The 8991-nt window shown below is 44.1% G+C and overlaps 4 long non-coding RNA genes across 4 annotated transcripts; 1 reads left to right on the top strand and 3 right to left on the bottom strand.

Moving 5' to 3' along the window:
• Positions 1-2226: 2226 nt before the first annotated feature.
• On the bottom strand, positions 2227-3079 carry LOC139025792 (uncharacterized). The gene is made up of 2 exons (XR_011477428.1): positions 2962-3079; positions 2227-2641 (listed from the first exon to the last, which is right to left on the bottom strand). It is a non-coding gene; the product is annotated as an uncharacterized lncRNA (long non-coding RNA).
• Positions 3080-3178: 99 nt separating this feature from the next.
• On the bottom strand, positions 3179-3468 carry LOC139025789 (uncharacterized). The gene is made up of 2 exons (XR_011477425.1): positions 3282-3468; positions 3179-3239 (listed from the first exon to the last, which is right to left on the bottom strand). It is a non-coding gene; the product is annotated as an uncharacterized lncRNA (long non-coding RNA).
• On the top strand, positions 3354-3659 carry LOC139025791 (uncharacterized). Its single transcript, XR_011477427.1, has 2 exons — positions 3354-3421; positions 3505-3659. It is a non-coding gene; the product is annotated as an uncharacterized lncRNA (long non-coding RNA).
• A 185-nt stretch (positions 3660-3844) lies between these two features.
• Positions 3845-4078, bottom strand: LOC139025790 (uncharacterized). Its single transcript, XR_011477426.1, has 2 exons — positions 4037-4078; positions 3845-3993 (listed from the first exon to the last, which is right to left on the bottom strand). It is a non-coding gene; the product is annotated as an uncharacterized lncRNA (long non-coding RNA).
• Positions 4079-8991: the final 4913 nt, after the last annotated feature.

Genomic DNA, 8991 nt, shown 5'->3' with positions numbered 1-8991 from the left:
TAGCACAGGGTAGAATGCTCTACTTAACCACTAGGACAGGTAGGCCTGCTCTACTTTAACCACTAGGACAGGGTAGGCTGCTCTACTTTAACCATTAGACAGGGTAGCTCGCTTACTTTTAACACCTAGGACAGGGTAGGCTGCTCTACTTAACCACTAGGACAGGGTAGGCTGCTCTACTTTAACCATTATGACAGGGGTAGGCTGCTCTACTTTAACCATTAGGACAGGGGAGCTGCTCTACTTTAACCATTAGGACAGGGTAGGCTGCTCTACTTTAACCACTAGGACAGGGTAGGCTGCTCTACTTTAACCACTAGGACAGGGTAGGCTGCTCTACTTTAACCGATTAGGACAGGGTAGGCTGCTCTACTTTAACCATTAGGACAGGGAGGCTGCTCTACTTAACCACTAGGACAGGGTAGGCTGCTCTAACTTTAACCACTAGGACAGGGTAGGCTGCTCTACTTTAACCACTAGGACAGGGTAGGCTGCTCTACTTTAACCACTAGGAAAACCACTAACTCATCATCCTCATTTTAGACAACAGCTTTGAAACCAGAACCACGAGGACCCGGTTTCCATTCAGAATCATTGTAGCTTTGTATCACTGATTTACTAGTTGAAACGATGTGAGCCCTCGAGTGACCTCCCCTTCCCCCGAGGCTTACTGCCCCCTTTGGCTGAGTAACACATTGCTTAAAGAACAACTCCATTGATTCAGTCCTTTCACCAACACTGTTTAAGATAGCTGCTCCCAGATCTGTGTGTCATCATCTCAACTCCTTGTCATGCCAAACCGGCAAGGAGTGGCATGATGGCACAAATAGACTGGTACCCAGGCCGTTTCGGGACGGTTCCTTTCACCAAATACCGTTTCGGAACGGTTCCTCAGCCTCCAGCCCCGTCATGTACAGTAGCAGTAGAATGTAGACTAGAGGGGGCTGGAGCTCTGAACAGGATTATGTCTTAGCCGTATAGTAACGGGCCAAGGCACTGCTGGACCAGAGAAACATCACGTCTCACAACATTTCTCGGTTTTGCTTCTTTATTCAATTGTGTGAGAAAAATATTGACTCTTTAGCTTTTTCTCTGTTCAATTCACAGCATTACAAAAATACTCTAGTGGTGTCTGAGGTACTTCAATTCTCACCAGTTTGGTAAAATAAATGTGATCATTTTCTCTTGTTTATACCAGTTTGGTGAAAGGCAATAGTATCAGAATATATCATAGATATATATATATATATTAAAAGGACATCCTAACACATGCAGATAGTGTGGTATCATATGTGCTACTAGGTAAAGTTAATATCACAAACATGTTCAATAATAACCCTCTAGAACCCTTTAAGGACTGATAGCTCCACTGTAGACCAATCAGTGTCTGTTTCCTAACACGGCCCATTAAGGCCTGTAGTTATGGCATCTTCAGTCTTATGCTGTAGGATATCAATCACCCTCAGTTATGGCTCTGTGTCTCTGACTCAACTAAGACAGGTCTCTGTGGTATTGCCAATGAAAACAACTTTTGCTCAAAGCAGACAAAGAGGACTTGTCAGAAGAGACTCCAGTCATACGGAGACAGACACAGAGCGTGCTGTGGATTAGGTCAGCATGGTACTAAACGTCGAGCAGATTAGCTCACTCCAATGTGGAGACTGAGAACGCAGTCCTTATTTAATCAGATAGTCCTTAAAATAGTTCTGTGAAGGTAGTTAGAATACATATAAAAAAAACAGAGTACAATTGCACTTGATAAAGTTAAGGAGAAGGAGGGATTGTAATCTAAGAGAATGAATAGTAACATGGGTCAGGAGGATTGTGATGTAGTCTGTCTTCCTTTCCAGATAGAGCCTGTCTAGCTGACTGATTGACTGGGTGTGTATCTGACTGGAACAGGCCTGGACCCTGAAGTAACTAACTTACTGGCTAGGGGTCATTCTCTATTCAGCACAGTAACACGTCTAGCAGAGGACTGGGTGTGTATCTGACTGGAACAGGCCTGGACCCTGAAGTAACTAACTTACTGGCTAGGGGTCATTCTCTATTCAGACAGTAACAAGTCTAGCATGGGAGGCACTGTGATAGACAGGCTTGGTATAGATGGACTGTATGATGACAGGCTTGGTATAGATGGACTGTATGATGACAGGCTTGGTATAGATGGACTGGATGACGACAGGCTTGGGTATAGATGGTACTGGAATGACAGGCTTGGGTATAAGATGGACTGTATGATGACAGGCTTGGTATAGATGGACTGTATGATGACAGGCTTGGTATAGATGGACTGTATGACGACAGGCTTGGCATAGATGGACTGGATGACAGGCTTGGTTATAGATGGACTGGATGACAGGCTTGGTATAGAATGGACTGTATGATGACAGGCTTGGTCATCCAGACCTGTTATAAATACGGGCCAGCGTGTCTCTCTGAGGTTCTGGAATCTCTCAACATGGAAACAAAGTGTTTCTCCTGGTGAGTGGAGCTACAAATTAACAGACCGTAACTGTTCTCCTGGTGAGTGGAGCTAATTAACAGACGCGTAATGTTCTCCTGGTGAGTGGAGCTAAATTAACAGACCGTACTGTTCTCTTGGTGAGTGGAGCTAAATTAACAGACCGTAACTGTTTCTCTTTGGTGAGTGAGCTAAATTAACAGACCGTAACTGTTCTCTTGGTGAGTGGAGCTAATTAACAGACCGACTTGTTTCTGGTGGTGGGCTAAATTAACAGACCGTAACTGTTCTCCTGGTGAGTGGAGCTAAATTAACAGAACCGTAACTTTCTCCTGGTGAGTGGAGCTAAATTAACAGACCGTAACATGTTCTCTTGGTGAGTGGAGCTAAATTAACAGACGTAACTGTTCTCCTGGTGAGTGGAGCTAAATTAACAGAACCGTAACTGTTCTCCTGGTGAGTGGAGCTAAATTAACAAGAACCGTAACTGTTCTCACTGGTGAGTTGGAGCTAAATTAACAGACCGTAACTGTTCTCTTGGTGAGTGGAGCTAAATTAACAGAGTACCGTAACTGTTCTCCTGGTGAGTGGAGCTAAATTAACAGACCGTAACTGTTCTCACTGGTGATGTGGAGCTAAATTAACAGACGTAACTGTTCTCGCTGGTGAGTGGAGCTAAATTAACAGACCGTAACTGTTCTCACTGGTGAGTGGAGCTAAATTAACAGACGGTAACTGTTCTCTTGGTGAGTGGAGCTAAATTAACAGACCGTAACTGTTCTCTTGGTGAGTGGAGCTAAAATTAACAGACCGTAACTGTTCTCCCTGGTGAGTGGAGCTAAATTAACAGACCGTAACTGTTCTCTGGTGGAGTGGAGAGCGCTAAATTAACAGACCGTAACTGTTCTCTTGGTGAGTGGCGCTAAATTAACAGACCGTAACTGTTCTCTCTGGTGAGTGGAGCTAAATTAACAGACCGTAACTGTTCTCCTGGTGAGTGGAGCTTAAATTAACAGACCGTAACTGTTCTCTCTGGTGAGTGGGACTAAATTAACAGACCGTAACTGTTCTCTTGGTGAGGGGGATAGGAGCTAAATTAACAGACCGTAACTGTTCTCATTGGTGAGTGGAGCTAAATTAACAGACCGTAACTGTTCTCCTGGTGAGTGGAGCTAAATTAACAGACCGTAACTGTTCTCTTGGTGAGTGGAGCTAAATTAACAGACCGTAACTGTTCCTCTTGGTGAGTGGCGGCTAAATTAACAGACCGTAACTGGTTCTTCTCTGGTGAGTGGAGCTAAATTAACAGACGCGTAACTGTTCTCTTGGTGAGTGGAGCTAAATTAAAACAGACCGTAACTGTTCTCCTGGTGAGTGGAGCTAAATTAACAGACCGTAACTGTTCTCCTGGTGAGTGGAGCTAAATTAACAACGCGTAACTGTTTCTCCTTGGTGAGTGGAGCTAATTAACAGACCGTAACTGTTCTCCTGGTGAGTGGAGCTAAATTAACAGACCGTAACTGTTCTCTCTTGGTGTAGTGGAGCTAAATTAACAGACCGAACTGTTCTCACTGGTGAGTGGAGCTAAATTAACAGACCGTAACTGTTCTCTTGTGAGTGGAGCTAAATTAACAGACGTACTGTTCTCTTGGTGAGTGGGAGCTAAATTACAGACCGTACTGTTCCCTGGTGAGTGGAGCTAAAATTTACAGACCGTACTGTTCTCCTGGTGAGTGGAGCTATTATAACAGACCGTAACTGTTTCCTTGGTGAGTGGGCTAAAATTAACAGACCGTAACGTTTTCTTGGTGAGTGGACTAATTAACGACGTAACTGTTCTCTTGGTGAGTGGAGCTAAATTAACAGACCGTACTGTTTTCGCTGGTGAGTGGAGCTAAATTAACAGACGTAACTGTTCTCCTGGTGAGTGGAGGGCTAAATTAACAGACCGTAACTGTTTCCTGGTGAGTGGGAGCTAAATTAACAGACCGTAACTGGTTCTCTGGTGAGTGGAGCTAATTAACAGACCGTAACTGTTTCGTTGGTGAGTGAGCTACAATTCAGACCGTAACTGTTCTCTTGGTGAGTGGAAGCTAAAATTAACAGACCGTAACTGTTTTCTTGGTGAGTGGAGACTAATTTAACAGACGGTAATGTTCTCGTTGGTGAGTGGAGCTAAATTCAACCAGACCGGTACTGTTCTCCTGGTGGTGGAGCTAACCTTACAGAACCGTAACTGTTCTCCTGGGTGAGTGGAGCTAATTAAGCAGACCGGTAAACTGTTCTCCTGAGTGAGTGGAGCTAAATTAAACAGACGTAACTGTTCTCCTGGGTGAGTGGAAGCTAAGAGAGTCTCTGTGTGGACCTAAATTAACAGACGTACTGTCCAACTTATCAGCCTACTTTCTCACTGGTGAGTGGAGTTAAATTAACAGCCGTAACGTTCTCTGGTGAGGTGGGAGCTAAATTAACAGACGTAACTGTTCTTCACTGGTGATGGGCCTAACAGACGTCGTTGGTGAGTAGCTAAATTTAACAGACCGTAACTGTTTCTCTCTGGTGAGTGAGCTAAAATTCACAGACCGTAACTGTTCTCTTGGTGGAGTGGAGCTAAATTAACAGAACCGTAACTGTTCTTCCTTGGTGAGTTGGCTTAAATTAAGCAGACCGTAAACTGTTCTCTTGGGTGAGTGGAGGCTAAATTAACAGACACCGTAAACTGTTCTCTGGTGAGTGGAGCTAAATTAACAGACCGTAACTGTTCTCTCTGGTGAGTGGAGCTAAATTAACAAGACCCGTAACTGTTCTCCTTGGTGGAGCTATAGAGTGGTTCTTTGAGGTGGCTAAATTAAAGACGTAACTGTTCTCTGGTGAGTGGAGCTAAATTAACAGAGACCGTAACTGTTTCTCCGTGGTGAGTGAGCTAATTAAACAGACCGTAACTGTTCTCTCTGGTGAGTGGAGCTAAATTAACAGACCCGTACTGTTCTCTGCGTGAGTGGAAGCTAAATTAAAACAGACCGTAACTGTTCTCTGTGAGTGGAGCTCTAAATTAACAACGTCAACTGTTTCTCTTGGTGAAGGTGGAGCTAAATTAACAGCCGTAACTGTTTTCCTGGTGAGTGAGCTAATTAACAGACGCGTAACTGTTCCTTGTGAGTGGAGCTATTAAATTGCTCGGTAGTGGAAATACAGACCGTAACTGTTCTCTGGTGAGTGGATGCTAAATTAACAGACCGTACTGGTTCTCCTTGGTGAGTGGGGAGCTAAATTACAGACCGTAACTGTTCTCCTGGTGAGTGGAGCTAATTAACAAGACCGTAATGTTCTCTCTGGGTAGTGGAGCTAAATTAACAGACCGTAACTGTTCTCGTTGGTGAGTGGAGCTAAATTAACAGACCGCAACTGTTCCGCTTGGTGAGTGGAGTTAAATTAACAGAGACGCGTAACTGTTTCTTCTTGTGAGTGGACTAAATTAAGACCGTAACTGTTCTCTTGGTGAGTGGAGCTAAATTAACAGAGCCGTAACTGTTCTCAGGTGAGTGGAGCTAAATTAACAGACGTAACTGTTCTCTGGTGAGGGAGCTAAATTAACAGACCGTAACTGTTCTCCTGGTGAGTGGAGCTAAATTAACGAGCGTAACTGTTCTTGGTGAGTAGGACTAATTAACAGACCGGTAACTGTATTCTCTTGGTGAGTGGGAGGCTTTCAATTAACAGACACGTAATGTTCTCGTCTGGTGAGTGGACGCTAAATTACAGACGTAACTGTTATCTTCTTGGTGAAGTGGAGCTAAATTAACAGACCGTAAACTGTTCTCCTGGTGAGTGAGCTAAATTAACAGTACCGTATGTTCTCCCTGGTGAGTGGAGCTAAATTAACAGACGTACTGTTCTCCTGGTGAGTGAGCTAAATTAACAGACGTAACTGTTCTCTGGTGAGTGGAGCTAAAATTAACAGACCGTAACTGTTCTCCTGGTGAGTGGACTACAATTAACAGACCGTAAACTGGTTCTCCTGGTGAGTGGGCAATTAACAGACCGTACTGTTTCGCTGGTGGAGTGTAGCTAAATTAACAAGACCGTAACTGTTTCTCTTGGTGAGTGGAGCTAATATTAACTAGACACGTAATGTTCTCCTGTTGTGAGTGAGCTAAATTAACAGAACGTAACTTGTTTCTCCCTGGTGGTGAGCTAAATTAAACAGACGCGTAACTGTTCTCCTGTGAGTGGAGCTATAATTAACAGAGCCGTACTGTTCTCCTGGTGAGTGGAGCTAAATTAACAGACGTAATGGTTCTCTTGGTGAGTGGGAGCTAAATTAACAGACCGTATTTTAGAGCTAATAGCGTCTCTCTTGTGCGTGGAGCTAAATTACAACCGTAACTGTTCTCCTGGTGAGTGGAGCTAAATTACACAGACGTAACTGTTCTCTGGTGAGTGTGGAGCTAATTAACAACCGTAACTGTTCTCGTCTGGTGAGTGGGCCTAAATTAACAGACCGTAAACTGTTCTCCCTGGTTTGAGTGGAGCTAAATTAACAGACCGTAAATGTTTGGGTTTTTTATTGTTCTCTTGGTGAGTGGAGGTAATTAACAGACCGTAACTGTTCTCCGTGGTGAGTGGAGCTAATTAACAGACCGTAACTGTTCTCTTGGTGAGTGGACTAAATTAAAGACCGTAACTGTTCTCCTGGTGAGTGGAGGACTAAATTAACAGACCGTACTGTTCTCCTTGGTGAGTGGAGCTAATTAACAGCGTAACTGGTTCTCTTGGTGAAGTGTGGCTAAATTAACAAGACCGTACACTGTTCTCTTGGGTGAGTGGAGCTAAATTAACAGACCGTAAACTGTTTTGGTGAGTGGGCTAATTAACAGACCGTTAACTGTTCTCCACTGGTGAGTGGAGCTAAATTAACAGACGCGTAAACTGTTCTCCTGGTGAGTGGAGCTAAATTAACAGACGGTAACGTGCTCTGGTGAGTGGGAAACGCTAAAAAAAAATTAACAGACCGTAACTGTTCTCCTTGGTTGAGTGGAGCTAAATTAACAGACCGTAAACTGTTCTTGGTGAGTGGAGCTAAATTAACAGACGGTAACTGTTCTCCTGGTGAGTGGGACTAAATTAACAGACCGTACCAGGGCTAAGTACTACTGCTCATGGTGAGTGGAGCTAAATTAACAGACCGTGAACTTTGAGTGACTATAGAGTACTGCTCTTGGTGAGTGGAGCTAAATTAAACAGACCGTAATGTTTCTCCTGAGTGAGTAGCTGGACACAGTTTAAAAAATAAAAAAAACTAAAAAAAGTCTCATCTATCAGGTAGTGGAGCGAATTACAAGTCATCTCGTAACTAACGACAGGTGAGTCTGAGAGTATAATTACAGGCACCTAACTGTACCTTATCTACCTGAGAATGTAGTGGACGTAGCTTAAATCCCATCTCTACAGGAACTGTGGACGACGGTAGTTAGCCATCTCGAACAATAGACAGGTCCTAGAACATGTTAAGCTACTCAACAACCATCTATCTAACAGTTATGATGTAATCCCTTCAGGAACTAGCAGTAGTCTGCATTAAGCTACTCCCTATGTAACTGCTAGTCATCTCCAGGCAACATCACGACAGGTAGTCCTGAGAGAACATGTAAGCTACCCAACACCCATCTATCTAACAGGTATGGAACGCAGCTTAAGTCCTGCATCAGGAACTCCATGTGTCAACAAACTACTAACTCGGACCTCTGACCCTACCATCCCTGTATACACACATTATAGACCCTGATCTTGAGGTGACCCTACCCATCCCTTGTAAAACCATAGCTAAGCCCTGACTCTGACCTACGCATCCCTGTAATAAAACCATTATAAAGACCCTACCCATCCCTGTATACACCACACTAAACCCTGACCTCTGCGTGCGGGGACCATCCTGGTAATACACCACTCTAAGACCCTGACCTTCTGACCACTACCTATCCCTGTAAATAACGACCATTTACTAAAGACCTACCATGCCCCTGTAATACACCACTACTAAAACCTGATACCTCTTGACCATCCTGGTAATACACCACTCTAACCACTCTGACCCATATTTATACAATCTAGACCTTTATACCTCTGACCCCATCCTGTAATACACCACTACTAAGACCCTAACCTCTGACGCTACCCATCCTGTAATAGCACCACTACTAAGACCTCTTGACCCGATACCTGTACACCAACTACTGCCTGACCTGACTCTCCTGTATACACCATATACTAAAACCCTGACGTCTTGACCTTACCCATCCCTGTAATCACACACTACTAAAGACCTTGACTCCTCGACCCTACGCATCTCCTGTAATTAACACCACTATAAACCCTGACTCTGACCTCACCTATCCTGTAAATCACCATTACTAAAACCTGACCTCTGACCCTACCATCCCTGTAATAACCACTAATAAAACCCTGACTCTACCTACCCATCCTGTTATACACCACTACAAGACTGACCTCTGAACGCCTACCCCTCC

The sequence above is a fragment of the Salvelinus sp. IW2-2015 genome, unplaced genomic scaffold (genome assembly GCF_002910315.2).
Source record: "Salvelinus sp. IW2-2015 unplaced genomic scaffold, ASM291031v2 Un_scaffold3279, whole genome shotgun sequence".
Taxonomy (NCBI): Eukaryota; Metazoa; Chordata; class Actinopteri; order Salmoniformes; family Salmonidae; genus Salvelinus; species Salvelinus sp. IW2-2015.
The sequence above is the reverse complement of the archived record's forward strand: the minus strand, read 5'-3'. Positions and strand labels throughout refer to the sequence as shown.